At 38.6% G+C, this 17,466-nt stretch overlaps 1 protein-coding gene across 2 annotated transcripts in view; it reads right to left on the bottom strand.

Annotated features, from left to right (window-relative positions):
* Window positions 1-17,466, bottom strand: part of MTUS2 (microtubule associated scaffold protein 2) — a 329,331-nt gene that overhangs the window by 191,830 nt on the left and 120,035 nt on the right. The gene's annotated exons all lie outside the window — the stretch shown is intronic.

Genomic DNA, 17,466 nt, shown 5'->3' with positions numbered 1-17,466 from the left:
AAATCCAAAATAGATAGTTCAAATCCAACAATGTAAGGCTCTTTCCACATCCCAAAATCACGGCATTGCAGAGATCTGCCACTTTCCTCAAGATAGTATTAAACGATAATTCGCCTCCAATATCTTTTCACATATTCATTTATTTTTTAAAATCCCTGGCTTCACTGTTGCTTGGTTTAAAAACTACTATTTCTACGAGATCTGTTTCTTTTCTTTTTCTTTTGCAGGTTGCATTTCCATCCAGATTTCCTTCCTACAAGTTGTGTATCAGCTGATCGGTTGTCATTCTGCTTTGTAAATTGATCTTGTTGGTTTTGTTTTATTATCTCATATGTCTTTTCCATCACTTGTATATCAACTGGTTGATTTACGCACTTGTCTGTAACTTGATAATTCATCACATTAGAATCAGATGACACTGCTCTCAAATTTATAGACAGTCCAGCTGGGGTATCCAAGGAGTCCGAAGACAGTTTATCTACCACAGCCTCTGTAATTTGATGTTTTCCCTTTATTTCCAGCTCCTTTTGCTTGTCCTGTGTTATGCCTAAAGATGTTAAATTTATTTTTAAAATTTTTTGATAAAATTCTTCCGCTTTTTCGACAGTATTCAGTTGGTATCTTACTCCTTGGTGTCTCAATATTAAACCAACTGGGACGTCCCACCTAAATAGAATATTCCTTTTTTTTAACTCATTCACTAGAAAACCAAATTTCTTCCTCTCCATTAACATCTTGGGCGGGAGTTCCTTAAAAATCCAAATCTTTCTTCCACGAAATTGCAAAGTAGAATTATAAGAATTCTGCACAATTTTATTTCTAATTTCTTTGTCTGTAAAATAAATCACCACATCTCTAGGCAATTGCCTTTGTTTTGCCAACCAGGAGTTTATTCTATAAATTCTGTCAATCCTGCAAAGCACTTCATCAGGTTGAACCTTTAAAATCCCAGCCAGAATTTCAGAAGATATCTTCCTTAAATCATCTCTGTCATTTTCCTGCAGACCTCTCAGTCTAATTGCATATTCTGTAAAATTGTGTTGGATCATTAAAACTTCTCTTTCAATCCTCTGTTGTACATTTTCTTCATTACCAGTCTTTTGGTCAGCCTCCATTTTAAGTTTGTCTTCTGAGCTATTATCCTGAGTGTTTGCCAAATCCTTTTTAATTTTTTGGATCTTGTCATCCAAATTCTCCTCAGTTTCTTTCATTTTAGACTCTAATAATTTAGTATTTGCATCCAACTGAATCACAAAGTCTGCTAAGCCATTAGCTGTTTTTAAAATCTTTCGATCCAAAAAGCCAAACTTAGATTTCACCAATTCACCAATTTCTTTGATTTCCAATTTAAATTTTTCAAGTTGCTGATTCACAATCTCATCCCTTCTTACAATCTCCTCAAGAAGAAATTCTATTATATTAAAGTCAGGTTTCTGAGACTGGAGAGTTAAAACTTGTTGATGTAATTTATTAATGGGGGAATCCCCCCCCACTGCCTGTTTGTCTAGCTTTATAAGTCTCAGTGCCATTTTTCCACGCAGACAAAATTTACTGGAAAAGAGAAAAAAAAAACTTTTTTCCAACCAAGATCAATATCAGATCCCCAAGGAAAAAAAAAGGAAAAAAAAACAGAAGTGAGAGTGAGGTTTTGCCTTCAGTTACAGCCAAAAGTATTCATTCCGCTACTTTGTAATTGAAAACGGAAGGAGTTTCCCTTTCAGCCTCTCTTCAAGCCGCAGCAGCAATCGCCATTTTAAAAAACTTTTTTCCCTTCACTTCACTTCTTAGGCAAAATAAAATAAAAAGAATACTTGCGCTTCAGGATCAGAGGTCCAGCTCATATCTTCTTTAATTAATTTATTTGACAGATTTACAGGCTTGCTTTTGCCCCCTAGCTCTGCGTGTAGCAGAGATTTCCCAGAGCCCGGAGCATCGGCTGGGGATACGGGGAGTCTCTTCCGCTCCCTCCCAAAAGTAAATAAAAAACTTTTGGGATTAGGCAGAGGACTCTACCCACCCCAGCCGGCTCTATCTCCATTTCCTAATGGAAACGGAGTTTTTTCGAGCTGCCATTCCGCTGAAAAAGGCGGCTCTTACAGGCAGTGGGTTCGACGATCCCGAAGGAGCGTCCAGCGGGGACAAGCAGCAAACCGGAAGTCCTCACTCTGCTGCTTTTCTTGAAGTAACTAGAAAAACTTGGGATATGATTATAAAATGTAATATTTAGGATATTTATTTATTTGTAATATTTGTTGTTGTTGTTAGTTGCGAAGGCGTGTCTGACCCATGGACAATGTTCCTCCAGGCCTTCCTGTCTTCTACCATCCTCTGAAGTCCATTTAAGCTCACGCCTACTGCTTCAGTGACTCCATCCAGCCACTCATTCTCTGTCGTCCCCTTCTTCTTTTGCCCTCAATCTTTCCCAGCATTAGGCTCTTCTCCAGTGAGTCCTTCCTTCTCATTAGGTGGCCAAAGTACTTCAGTTTCATCTTCAGGGTCTGGCCTTCTAAAGAGCAGTCAGGGTTGATCTCCTCTAGGACTGACCAGTTTGATCGCCTTACAGACAGCCCTAATTGTGAGATTCTAGATTATATATACTAGGCTACCAAATTCAAACATGCCCAGGAGCGTGGGAGTCGCTAGAGAAAACCCTGCTGCCTAATCTAAATCCCATGTACTTCCTGTAGAAATGAGACTCTTAACAGACATTCTCAAAATGTTTGGACAAGACAGGGAGCATCAATTTTGGCAATGTAATACCTGCTTCAATCTGAAGTTATACCACTAGACTGTATAGATGATCATCACCCGTAGTGAATCTATAAGCTATGGGCAACTAGTGCAATGACTTCAAAACCAATTTTATCCTGCAATCAGTGGTGGGATTCAGCCGGTTGACATCGGTTCAGGAGAACTGGTTGTTAAATTACACTCCCCCCCATCAAAGTGGATCCTGGGCACTGTGCTGCAATGGAGAAATGGGCAATGGAGTGGCCGGGGTGAGGGAAGGAGAAGGCCGCTTTCCCTCTTTCTTCTCCCTGCTCCTCCTCCTTCCCTTGAGCCGGCCACTCCATTGTCCATTTATTTCAGCGCAGCGCCCAGGATCCACTTTGATAGGGGGGATTTAACAACCAGTTCACCTAGGGTCAGGTTGGCCATCATGGGAGGCTCATCCCACATGTGCGGCGGAGCTGGAGGACAGGGATGGGATATTTGAATCCCACCACTGCCTGCAATGTTGGGATTGCCCCATCACCAGTCTGGCTGCTCCGCTGAAGACTAGTTTAACTAACATGTGCATTTTGTTTTAATCCTTGTGACAGCTTTGTAATATAGGCATGATCATCCTTATTCTGCCAATCAAAAGATCAAGTATACAAAAATAAAAAAGGCTTAAGGCAAAAGTGGATGGCAGAGCTGAGATTATATCTAGTAAGATCCCTGCTCTGTTGCTCAGCCACTGAGCCAACACACTCTCTCATCGGAACATAGCACATTGCTGAATTCAGGTGTAATTTTTCCAGCTCAACATGGTAGTACCAGATTGGAGTTATACTTTCCACATGCATACACTTGCTCCTAATAAATTTGCAGGGGGAATGATTATCTTTGACAATTTGAAAAGCCACCATCTGTAAGCACTGGGATTAATTAGAAATAATGAACAGCCACTATGGCTGCTAGTAAAGCCTGTGTCCCTTTTCCTAGCGCTCCACTGAATGCCAGAAAGTTGCCAAGTTGCTTTTGTTATTCGCTCAAGGCACTACAATCTCAATTCTGTGCATTGGTTATTATTTCAGAAGTAGTTACCTGGATGACTACTTCTATAACTGCCACTGTTCCCAATCATCTTCTGTTCTGATTGGCAGCTCCCCTATCTGCTCTTCAAATCCAACAGGCATAAATACCAAGAATAAATAAAAAAAGAGATAACTGCAGCAAACTCTATTCTGAAATTCTTTCTGAATCTGGAGTCACTCAGTTATATGTCAAAAAGTGATCACACTGAAAGAAAATCTAGTGTTTGTATAAATTTTCTATTAAAAAAAATATCGTATCCACATGTAATTGGCAGATCTACCCAATAGTAATCCATTCCGCCTTGTTTTTTTCCATAAAATGTCCAGTGGGGATGACTGTAATCAAAGTTTTCAGTGGCTTCCTCAGCCTGGGTTAGTATGAATATTATATTATTTAAAAAGTAAAAATCTTTTTTTAAAAAAAATAGCAATGTCATTAAAATATACATATATAATTTAATATAATAATTCTGATTTTTTTTTTATTAAATAAGGCATTTTTTGACTGCCAGTCAAATTCTACACTCAACACAAAGAGAAGAGTTGGCATCAATTCTGAATGGAATCTATTAATTCTGAATATATAACAAAAGCTGGGCTGCAATGAAGGAACATTCAAGGGAATTGAAAACAGCAGCAGTCCTATTTCTATTCATTTTGGTATTAAGTACATGATGTATATGAGGCTACAGAAATCTGTTTTTTGCTAGTACAAATGAAGATTCAAGAAAGATCACAAATCTGGAACTAAAGTGCCATGCTTTGTGGCTCTTAAAATTCCATAAGTTTTTGTCCTTTAATTCTATAGTGCATTCAATCAACTTTGAGAGCAGCAATAGAAAAAAAAAAAGTACTTCACCCACTGAAAAATAATTTTCAGAATTGTACACAAGGGAGAGTCCACTTTTTGGCTAATGTTATGTTTGAATTGTGTTGACACAATACAAGGCTTTAAGTGAGAGAAAAGCTGCTTATATAAATACCACTTGTTGCAAAAAGAGCAACAGCTAAAATAATATCTACAATTTCCACAGAAAAATAGAAAGAAGGAAAGTAATTACATTGGCTACAGAAAGAAGGCTTTGTCCTTGTTGTTAAGAAAACTGAGCAATTGGATGTTCACTGTAAGAAATATACTTCAAGTGAATGCTTAGGGGGGTTATTATTAGTCCTCTCTGAAGGATACAACTTGTAAGTCAATATGAGGCTGATTTCTTAGCACTAGAAAAAAACACATCATAAATATTTTTATTATCAGCCAATATTCTAAAAATCTATAAAGCAGTGATGGATAATCTTTTCCAGACCGAGTGCCCAAAGCATGTGCCCGAACCCCCAAAATGCAATGCATGTGCGGCCCCCTGCAAGTGCCCCACCCCCCATGCATGCGTGCCTGCCCCCTGCATGTGCCCCACCCCCTGTGCATGTGCACGCAGGCCCCGCAGATGCCCCACCCCCACACATGCATGGCAGAGACCCGAAAACCAGCTGGCTGGTGGAAGGCGCGTGCATGCACAGCAGAGCTGAACTGCGGCATCGGCTCACGTGCCATCAGAGAGAGCACTGTGTGCCACCTCTGGCACGAGTGTCATAGATTCTCCATCATGGCATCATGGCTATATTTCTTCTTCAATACATTCTAAAAGGAAGACTGTTAATATCTCCAAGAATCTCCATACATTTTTATAAAATTCTACAGCAACTACTCAAATCTATGCCTGATATAATGTTAACTGTTTCCTAATATTTCTGGGTTATCTTTAAAATTGTTTAGAGTTACATGAAAAAATATAGTGTATAAGACAGGGGCATATTTGTAATCATATATAGGGCCTTTGTCAAGAATTAAACAAATATATATACTGTATACTGTATTTGACATCTTGGTAATAGACTCCTATCTATCATCTACATACGTTCATCACAACAATATTCCTAGTTTATTGCCTTCCATCTGGATTGGACTACTGATCATCATCAGTCACCATGGCTATTAGGAATGGAATTTCTAATTTCTCCCATGCACTTATTGTAATGAATGTTTCCAGATCAAAGGGGAAATCGGTGATTCTATTAGATTTTTTTTTAATTATTCATTTCTAATTTAATTTGCAGATTGTTAAAGGACTAGTGGTTAGACAGCCATGTAGTGTATCTGGGTACTTTAATATGAATTCTTGCACTGAGAGGCAGGTTGACCTCAGTGACCTACTATGATTGGCCCCTTCCAACTTCATAATTTTATGATTCTTCAATTCTATGAATTAGTCAACTAATGATCCCAACGTGGACTTATATAATTCCAGTATAAATCCTCTGGGGGCTGAATCCAACAGAAATGAAGAATAGAGTAGATGATCAGTCCGTAGACCACATAAATCAAGTCAGATTTTTCTTAATCAGAACTTCCTTGTGAACAATAACAGCAGGAAATTACTCTCTCTAGAACTTATATTTTTAATTCATTTGTCGTTCTACCAAAATACTCAGGAAGATTAAATATAATACAAATAAGTCACATAAAACCTAGATATTAGAAGACCATTAGTACGTGGCAGCCAAAGACAAGATAAACAGTGAAAAATTAGATAAATAACACAAGGAAACTAAAAATTTAAGAGATTAAAATTTCAGGCTTGGTGCATTGTTTTTTAAACAGTAAAATTATTCAGTTACTCTCCTGTTGTTTACTTATCTCTCAACGTCTGTCCTCATCATGTGGAAAATATGGGTATTAATTGGTTGTCTTTGTGGGTCCAGCTGGCCAATTTTAGAGGTTTGAGTTTCATAGAATTATCCTATGGAAACCAGATTGCTCAATATTTCTGAACATATTGTACACGCATACACATTAGACTGTAGAAAACTTTAACTGACTTCTCTTTGACTATATCTGGCTACATCTTTCCATCACCTCTACCAGCAGGACAAAATGTACAATAACGATGCCAACTGGAGTGCTCAATAATCTAAGAGCATCAGGGTGGAAAGGTTTGCTGTAGCTACCCAAACTGTCTCTTTTCGCTGTTACAATTTATTTAAATTCTTCAACATGAGGCAAACAGCACAATTTTAAAACCCTCCTATAAGGTAATAAATTGGGCACATGAGAGCTGGAGCACTTTCTGCAGATCTCACACTAGGGAGCCCATAATAAGATGGGGAAATTTGCATACTGCTGCACTCTTATCTCTCTTTTTGTTCGAACTGAAAGTTAAGAAGCTATCTTTTTTTTAAAAAAAAAAAGTCACGTGGCAAGAATCACATGGAGCAAATTGAAAAGCTTTAAGATGATTCACACTAGGCAGCCGAGGTTAATAATCTCACTCTTGCATTTAAACAAAACGGGCTCGTGTTTTGATTGTGATTTGCAAACAAGCCTAACCACCACAACATTTTCCTCTAATGATATTGTCACCGCAGGTATACTTTATGGCGATCTGTATGGAAGGCAATTTTGCTTCTCCCCACCCTCCCATGGCCTCCAAGGGAGCAGAATTAATGATTGTGAGCAAGCCATGGTAGTTCTACCATGGGTTCCTTGTGTGTTAGTTCCCAATGTTTCCTGATAATTGCTCCCCCCAGGAGGAAACTTATATGCAAATTCCCCACGCCCACCATAGTAGTTTGTTATGTATTTGACAGTAGACCTCAAAATGTTATTTTCCTACCATTGAGAGATTAAGACCCAAATTAAATGGGGAAAAAAGTCAAATGTTTCTTTGCTTTGTGTGCTATGCAGAGCAAAAGCCTACCAAATAGCTATTGTAGCTTTTATGACAACTTATAGCCTGGGGTGAGTCTCCAGAAACTATCAATCAGCAAGCCTGAAAAAGTAATTGTTTAAGTAGTTATCACTGAGTTTTCAATTCACAGTTTATTGTTTTGTGACAGTCTGTTTCCATTTCTATGCCAGTCACCTCCAGATCACCTAAAGAGCTCACCCAACTGGCCTAAATTTTATCTGTCTCAGACCAGAATGCACAACGGTCACGGGTGAGATTCCAACTTCACCCCATAATCTAGGAAACATTGTGTTATTGTTTGATTACAGCATTCATTGCCTTAATTTTCTGAACATAAAAGCAGTATGTAGTCAAAAACAAGCACTGTTTTTCAATTTCCCTTTTCTAGCCTAGTTTTTAGTTAAGAATTTACCCTTCTCTTTCTGATCGAAATGGTTTTTTCTTCTTTTTCAAAATCCAACACATTCTATCATACTGAATGCTCTTCAAATCATCATTTCTTTAGATTCCTCTTTTGTGCTTCTTTATATGCTGACAGAATATGAGATGTTGCAGAATAAAGCATGCCTAGAGGACTCCCACATTAATACAATATTTGTATATCTCTGGTACAGCCTTTTTTATTTTGGTCATTTCTGGGAAATCAAAAAGCTGTGTGATTTCTTTAGAAAGCTCACTCAGATGAACTAGTGGGAAAAATAAGAGTTTCCTCCCTCAAAGTCAATTTTTCTTAAAGTAGGAAAAAAATCAGGTCAGTTTCTGAATCTCAGAGAAATGATAATTCATATTCTAAGCATAAATGTGCAACAAAACAGAACAGGATCTCTTCTCTTCCTTTTGTTACTTTTAGATTCTGAGTATTAGTTCAAGATTAAAGTCCCATGAGAAATGTGTTCCTTGCAGAAGTTAGTGAAGTTTACAATTAGAATGCAAATTTGGAGTTATGAACTATACAGTGGAGTAGAGGACACATTTTTTCTAGCTCTATATCCCCTTTGATTGCTTTTTGAAGCAAAAACTTTTAATTCAGACCAAATGTTGGGTCTTCAACAACAGTACAATCAGTACTCTGAAGAATATCAAAAGCTCTGTATTATTTCATCAAGATGGAGTGAAAAAATGCTAAAGACTCATTGTTTATTGTCAGAGATGTTGGCAAACAGAGCAGCTAGATCAGGGGTGTCAAACTCGATTTCATCAAGGGCCCCATCAGGGTTGTGTTTGACCTTAGGGGGCCAGGGTGGGCATGGCCAGCTCGACGTCACTCGTGTTGGGGGCGCCTCTGGTAGGCTGAGCACTCTGCCAGCAAAAACGGGCTCCTGAGCTCTGTTTTTGGCTGTAATGGCCTCCTGCAACCCTTTGCCAGCAAAAACAGAGCTCCGTTTTTGCTGGCAGAGGCACCGCGGGGCAGTCCTTCGCTGTTTCTAGGATGGCTCTGTGGGTCAGATCTAAGAATCCCCTTGAATTTGACACCCCAGACCAGTAGTGGCTTCCAACCGGTGTTAACACCGGTTCTCTTTGCACATGTGCTTTGCACGTGATCGCCACACACTTGATCACTTTGCTCGCATGCGCGCTGAACTTGCGCTCCGCACAAGCGCATTAGATTTCTGCCCAGCTGAGGCGCAGCAATCCACTCTGCTGCGCCTATCAGCTGGGCTAAAAAACGACAAATAAAGGTAGGTATAAAGCGGGGGCGAGCAGGAGGGCCCAGCTCACAGTCCTAGAAAACCAGTTCGCTGACGTCACATCATCACCACTACCAGCTCTCCCGAACCAGGCCGAGCCAGGAGCAACCCACCACTGCCCCAGACCTAGATTCTACACAACTCTTTCTATCCTAAAACTGGAGATTCCCAGATTCTGGCTTCCACTGAGGAAAAATAAGTCAATGCCCACATTTTTCTCCACTCTGCAGGTTGGCAGGGGCATTATGGCCAAAAGGCAGCTGGACATGATGTCCAGACTGCTAAAATTTTCTTTGGAAAAAAGAAGACATGTAGACATTGCCCATATGCACTACTCTACAGCTGATTTTTGTGAACAGATAGCAGAAATTGACATTTTTGCAGCCGCTGAAAGTTGTGGGTCTGAACTGTAAATGCAGACTTTCATGGACTCTTGGTTTGATCAAATCTCCTCCTTTTAATCCCTTTAGCATTTATTTTTTGTACTGCCACTTTAAGAATGAGAATCTTCAGAACTGCAAGCCTGCAAATTGCTGGATGAGTTTTCCTTCAATCCATTTAAAAAGAAAGGAAACTATGTCTTTTCAGCTTCATAAGATCTTTATTTATTTTGAAACTTTTTAGCGATATACAGCAAAGGAGTGATTTTAGAGTTGTTTTTAAAAGAGTTTAAATGCTAAGGCTTTGTGAAACTGCTTTAAGGAAAGTCTTTGAAATTAATTAGAAAGACCGTCATGTGAGGAAAAACCTGTTTTGTTTACATTTCAATGCAAAACAAGACTTTGAAAGTCAATTACTAAAGCACAAGAAGACTGCTTTAATTGAAACATTTGATCTGAGTGGGGAATTTGTTCTTACTTTTCCCTTCTCACTTGTTCTTTCCCTCTCCCTCCCTCTCCCCCTATAGGTATTAGGTTTCTGTGTTAGTTTTACCTGTTTAGCATAATTCTTAATAAAATTACTGAAAACAAAAATAAAAATAGGAGATTCCCACCAGCTGGAACCAATGCACCCAATATTCAGTTATATCCATTCAAAGGTATCTCCAATACAATAAGCCAAACAGCACAGATTGTGCTCAGCAGAAGAGATCCAATATCTGCTTATGCCTGGTGAGTGATTAATATATCACAACTGTTGCTACAGTTCTTCATTGTTATACGAAGACAACCTATCCACAAGCAAGCAATATGTAATTCTCAAAAGAGCTAGCAGCTGCTCTCTGCTTCATCATTCTTTTGCCAGGTTCATGCTTCATCATTCTTCCCAGGATTCATTAGTTTCACTTATATAGCCAGATAAGCTACAGGTAGTCTTCAAGTTATGATTGAGCCCCAAATTTTTGTTGCTTTACATGCAGCCGTTAAGCAATGTGGTTGCATAGCATCTTGCTTTATGACTGCACCACTTAGTGATGGAAAATGTGGTCCCAATTGTGGTTTGCAAGTCAAGGATTACCTGTATAGGTATAGGTATAGGTATAGGTATAGGTATAGGTATAGGTATAGGTATAGGTACAGGTACAGGTATATTATATTATATTATATTATATTATATTATATTATATTATATTATATTATATTATATTATATTATATTATATTATATTATATTATATTATATTATATTATATTATATTATTATATTATATTATTATATGCTTTCACTTTACAGGTAGATGGACTGAACAAATATGGAGGGTGACAACATTAACAGCACTAACATTCCAAATTGCATTCCCCCTCTGCTGCCGCCCCCCTCCACCCCAAATTAGGTTTCAAGAACTCTAAAGATGTTGATTTGGTGAAATAGAGGAGCTGGCTCAAATTGTTCCTCTGCACTTCAAAATGTCTAGAATGGTATCAGGATTCCTGAACTAGGCAGGAGGCTGGACTTAGAAGATCTTCAAATTCCCTTCCAAGTCTTTGATCCTATGATGCTAGGCTTTGCAGCGCTCCATGGCTTAGGACCTGGGTACTTGCGGGACCGCCTACTACCACTAATAGCCTCCCACCGGCCGGTACGCTCTCATAGAGAGGGGCTCCTCCAGGTGCCGTCGGCCAAACAATGTCGACTGGCGGCCCCCAGGGGGAGAGCCTTCTCTGTGGGGGCACCTATTGTCTGGAACGATTTCCCCCTGGAGATACGGAGGATCCCGGATCTGCGCACCTTCTGCCGCGCTCTTAAGACCTTTTTATTCCACCAGGCGGGCCTGGCCTAACTTTCTCCCTCTTTTTAAATAATTTTTTAATATTTTTTAATATTTTTAATATTCAAAGTTTAATTTGTTTTAAATTGATTGGGGTTTTTTAATCTGTCTGGGCCAAACTATTTAATTCAATTTTATTTCTGCTTTTTAAATTTTGTGTGTATGTATTTTATTGTTGGCTGTTCACCGCCCTGAGTCCTTTGGGAGTAGGGCAGTATATAAATCGAATAAAAGTAAAAGTAAAGTAAAGTAAAGTCACGGGAAGACTAGAAGGACCAAGGTCAGGTACAAAGAACTTGAGATCAGACAAATCTGTTACAATAATCATGCACAGATGTTAGTGATCCCTCCCACTGATAAACAACCTGATCTCATGCCACAATAGTGCATAGGTGGGAAGAAGATAAATAAGGCTTGAATTTCAAGACCGATGCCTGCCAGCCTGCCAGCCTGCCTGAATATTTCTCAACCTCAGCTATTGTAAGATTTGTGGAGTTTAGCTTCAGAATCCATCCATCCATCTATCCATCCATCCATCCGTTTATAATTGGTTGTTGCTATATCTACATTATAAAGGTAGTCCTTAACTTGTGATCACAACTGAGCCCAAAGTTTCTGTTGCTAAGTGAAACATTTCATTTGTTCATTCATTTGTTAAGTGAATTTTGCCCCATTTTACGACATTTCTCGCTACAGTTGTTAAGTAAATCATTGCAATTATTAAGTTAGTGACACAATTATTAAGTGAATCTGGCTTCCCCATTGACCTTGCTTGTAAGAAGGTCTCAAAAACCGATCACAGGACCACAGGACACTGCAACAGTCATAAATATGTGTCAGTTGCCAAGCATACGAATTTTGATCATATGACCATGGGAATGCTGCAAAGGTTGTAAGTGTGAAAAATGGTCATAAGTCACTTTTTACAGTGCCACTGTAACAGTCATTAAATTAATTGTTGTAAGTCAAGGACTACCTGTATTGGCTTTTCTAATATCTGTAAGAAACTAGCTTATCCAAGAGCTGCGTTCTTCAATCTCTACCTGTTACCCTTCTGTTTGAATAATGGATTGGGTGAAACCCAACCACATTAGCAGTGGTGAAATCTTCAGAGTCTGAGAAATAAAAGCCTATGACTGAGAAAAGGAAGTAGGGGAGCTTTCTACTTTTTGTCTTCAATTGCTATTCAGTGGGATATGTTCATTTTTAAATTATACGTACTCAAGTCCACGTACTGCATTTTCTTGTTTTAAGTTAAGAAATGTTGGCCTGTCATAAAAATAAAAAGTTCTGGGTGAGGATTTTCTTTTTCTTTGTTTTGTATATTTTAAGCAACAAGAAAACTTTGCTACAGCTTCTGTTACTCTATGATCCAGGTAATTGTGCCATTCATTCATTCATTCATTCATTCATTCATTCATTCATTCATTCATTCATTCATTTTGTCAAACATGTAAAAGATAACAGGTATAAGTATAAACATAAATATGAACATAGTAAATGGGTACAAATAAATGGACAGTAGGACAGGGACGGTAGGCACGCTGGTGCGCTTATGCACATCTCTTACAGACCTCTAAGGAATGGGGTGAGGTCATCAGTAGACAGTCTAAGGTTAAAGTTATGGGGGTTTGGAGATGTAACAACAGAGTCAGGTAGTGCATTCCAGGCATTGACCACTCTGTTGCTGAAGTCGTATTTTCTGCAATTGAGTTTGGAGTGGTTTACCTTAAGTTTGTATCTATTGTGTGCTCATGTATTATTGTGTTTTTTTTTGTGTTTTTTTTTTAATTTGATTTATATGCCGCCCTTCTCCGGAGACTCAGGGTGGCTTACAATGCGTTAAGCAATAGCTTTCATACTTTTGTATATTTATACAAAGTCAGTTTATTGCCCCCACAAACTGGGTCCTCAATTTACCTATCTTAGAAAGGATGGAAGGCTGAGTCAACCTTGAGCCTGGGGAGATTCGAACTAGCAGTAATTGCAGGCAGCTGAATGATAATAACAGGCTATTAGTCTGCTGCGCCACCAGGCTCTTGAAGCTGAAATAGTCATTGGCAGGTAGGACGTTGTAGCAGATAATTTTGTGTACTACGCTTAGGTCAGGACGTAGGCAGCATAGTTCTAGGCTGTCAAAGTGCAAAATTTCACTTTTATGGTGGCATAAGGTATTCTGTTGTGAGGAGAGGAATCGAGGACTCTTCTCGTAAAATATCTCCAGACTCTTTCAATTGTATTAATGTCCGATATACAGTGTGGATTCCAGGCAAATGAGCTGTATTTGAGAATTGGTCTAGCAAAGGTTTTGTATGTCCTAGTTTGCAGTACAATGTTACTGGAGAACCATGCCATACTTTCAAGATTTATTTTTCTCTGAACAAGGGGAAGGAAAAAAAAAAAAGGAAAAGTGCATCTGACATTTAAAAGAAAAAAATAAATTTTTCCATCTCTCCACTCCCTAAAGTCATCATTTCCATAGGTCCTGTAAAAGAAGCAGCAGGATACTTAGCCCAACAAGAGCTTTGGTTTTCTTTACTGCATTGCACATCAAGCAGAAAAATGCACTGATTTAATTTTACCCCCTATATCCTCCTCTTAGACTGGGGCAAATATATTTATCTGACCACATCCGGTTGTGAAGAATCTAGTATTTAATAAAAATTTATATATTTGTGGTAATATTCTTGTATTCCGTTCCTATGTGAATATTTTGGTTAGATCTTTGCCAGCATTATACTACAAATGCAACAAGAATTTTTAACACTAGCCATTTCTCTGACTTATTGGTACAAGTTATATCCATAGTTGATTTTTATGTGAGCAAGAAGAACAGCAATCAAACTGAATGATAACCCCCTGAAAACTCAATTTACTAAAATGCAATAAATACACTTTGTGTTGCACTCAGAGTTATTTTATTCCCTATCATTCTTAGTAATTAGAAACTGTTCTTTAAAAAGCGTTTGTTTATCACAGCAGTATTGCCATATTTATCGTATATGTGAATATAAAGCTGCATACCAATCACAACATATAACAACAATGAACTCTAGCCCACTTTAGAACAGCCACACATTTATTTATGTTTTTCTGTCATAATGAAGTTTGGACAATTAGCATAGTCGGATGGTTAGATAAAATTACACATAACACACCAAGATTTCTTTTAGGCTCTGCCATATATTGTCAAGTGAGCCATAAAGCTCCTGTGGAATTATATATTAGTCTGATCATGCTACTCGGACAGATTGAAGGAAAAGTCCTCTGAGGACCTAGTGTCCAGGGTCATCTGCAAAGGAGTCAAAAAAATCAAGATGATGACCAAGACCTTGATGAATAGAGCATTTAGGGGCATTTCAGATAAACAGATGAGTTGTTGAGAGGAGAAAAGAGTTAAAGTAATGTGAAGTAAGCATTTTTTTTATTTCTCAAGGGCTGCATTACCACACACATATCTTGTGAAGACCACATGCCAATGATGGTAGCAACTAAAAAAGCAGTGGGTTGGAGCCAGAATCAAAATTGTGTAAGGCCCTATCTCTTCTCCTCAAACATGGAAAGCTCTTACAGAAACTGTAAATGGATTACTTCCAAAAGACCATACAACAGGCCATATTACAACATTAATCAAAGGACTGCATGTACCATGTCTTCTTTTTGGAGGGAAGCGTACAATTTTGCTAGCTTGTGTAGCTAGACAAAATTATAGGTAGACCTTGACTTACTACGACAACTGAGACCAAAAATTTTGTTGTAAAGAATGTGATTGGACTTGATTTTATGTGTCATTATGTGATTGGGTTTGATTTTATGACTGATTTTTTTTGTAACAGTCATTAAGCTAGTCACCACAAACAGTGAACAAATAACCACAATCATTAAGTGAATCACATGGTTTAAAGTCCAAAGTCAGCTTATCCAATGGGATTTTTTTTTTTTTTTTGCAGAAAACAGCAAAAGATACCACAAAATGCGATCAGGTTATTGTGGGAAGTTGCAACTGGTCATAAATGCAAGCTGGTTACCAAGTGTCCCAAAATGCAATCATGTGACTTTAGGGGGATAGTTCAACAGGTCGCAAGTAACTTTTTCCAAGGCTGTCATAACTTTGAATAGTCATTAAACAACCAGTTGTAAAAGTAATGTGAAGTAAGCATTTTTTTAAAATGTAAAAGAGCCTTGGTAGTACAGTGGTCTAAGGCACCCTGTTATTAAGCTGGTTATTAAGACCAGCTGCCTGCAATTACTGCAGGTTCAAATCTCGCCAAGGCTCAAGGTTGATTCAGCCTTCCATCCTTTCTAAGGTAGGTAAATTGAGGACCCAGATTGTGGGGGCAATAAGCTGACTTTGTATAAATATACAAAAGGATGAAGGCTATTGCTGAGCACATTGTAAGCCACCCTGAGTCTCTGGAGAAGGGCGGCATATAAATCAAATTTTAAAAAAAATATTCTAAGCCAGAGGTGTTGAATTCAAGGCCCGGGGGCCAGATCCGGCCCGCGGGATGCTTAGATCTGGACCATGGGACCAACCTGGAAACAGCAAAGAACTGGCCCATGGTGCTTCTGCCAGTGAAAACAGAGCTCGTGAAGGCCACACATGCCCCCCCCCTCCATTTTTGCTGGCAGAGGGTTGCAGGAGGCCGTCGCAGCCGAAAACGGAGCTTGGGAGCCCATTGTTGCTGGCAGAGCACTCAGGCCACCACAGGTGCCCCCAACATGAGTGACGTCGAGCTGGCCACACCCACCCTGGCCACCTCCACCCAGGCCCCTCGAGGTCAAACACAACTCTGATGCGGCCCTCAATGAAATCGAGTTTGACATCCCTGTTCTAAGCCAACTGTGTGTAATTTACCAATTTCTCTAATTATCTTCTGCAATGAGAATGCATCTCATTCTAACTCTCCCTTGTGCCACAGGAATTAAATATAAGACAAATACACAATTTAAAGATAAACTAATTCTTTGGACTAGTTTAAAAATAGCTTTCTAATAATCTCATGCACTGGTTATTCAGGCTTTTTTAAAATGTACTTTAAGTGAACATCTTTATTTTGGAAAAAAGAAAATAAAAACAAGAATGACACTGCAGAATATGTTTCTGATTCTCATGTCCCATACCATTTTTACCTGTGAAGTGGATATTCTGTATTAGGATCTCTGATGCTACATTGTTTTTTTTTTAAAAAACCTCTATCTGGAAGCTTTTTCCATTTTCCTTTCCTGAATAATATAGTTTTGACTCTTTCCCTAACACAATTAATTAATAGTGACATGAACAAGTTAGAAAACAAAAAAGCAACTGAGAAAATTCACACCTAACAGCCACTCTTCTAATTAAGAGCCAATACAGGCTAACTTAGAAACAGCAATTAATATTTCCAAGTGGGCTAACTATACATAGTATTTGACATATTACTGATCTACAACTTCTCAAAACTCCAGCAAGAACTACCGTAGGTTTCCCACCCTGACAAATTTAAATCTCATTTAATTTGTGTAAGCGCTCTTAACTCCTTGAACTTTCTCTACACAGTCTGCTGTGTGCATCAGAGAAGTGTGATGGCACCAAAAGGCATTTGCATGTATTTGTACTTTGGCTATTTGTATTTCAGTAAGATGCTAAGCTCAAAGGATCTGGATGATTCCGCCAATTATTAAATCTATTATGCAAGTGAAAGAAAGCCCTTGGGATTGATTGTGGCCTACTTCCGTGTTTTATTTCTTGCAATTCATTTCAAATTAACATAAACACTGAAAGATTTAGGACTCTACATCACTCAAAAGCCTCTGGCTTTTATACAAGCTGGCATCCTGAATTTGAACCACTTGAAGAGTGATAACAGTTGCTTTGAAATTGAGATGGTTCACACAGACTCTGGTCTTCAAAGAGAGAAGTTGACATTTAAAAACCCCAACAATCCTTCCTTGTGCTCTGAGTTCATGGAACATAAGGATTCCATAATGAGAATACTCAGCGTCATGTGTTTATTCTGTACTTAAATATACAAATTTACTACA

The sequence above is a fragment of the Pantherophis guttatus genome, chromosome 5 (genome assembly GCF_059756535.1).
Source record: "Pantherophis guttatus breed Tessera chromosome 5, ASM5975653v1, whole genome shotgun sequence".
NCBI classification, from domain to species: domain Eukaryota; kingdom Metazoa; phylum Chordata; class Lepidosauria; order Squamata; family Colubridae; genus Pantherophis; species Pantherophis guttatus.
The sequence above is the reverse complement of the archived record's forward strand: the minus strand, read 5'-3'. Positions and strand labels throughout refer to the sequence as shown.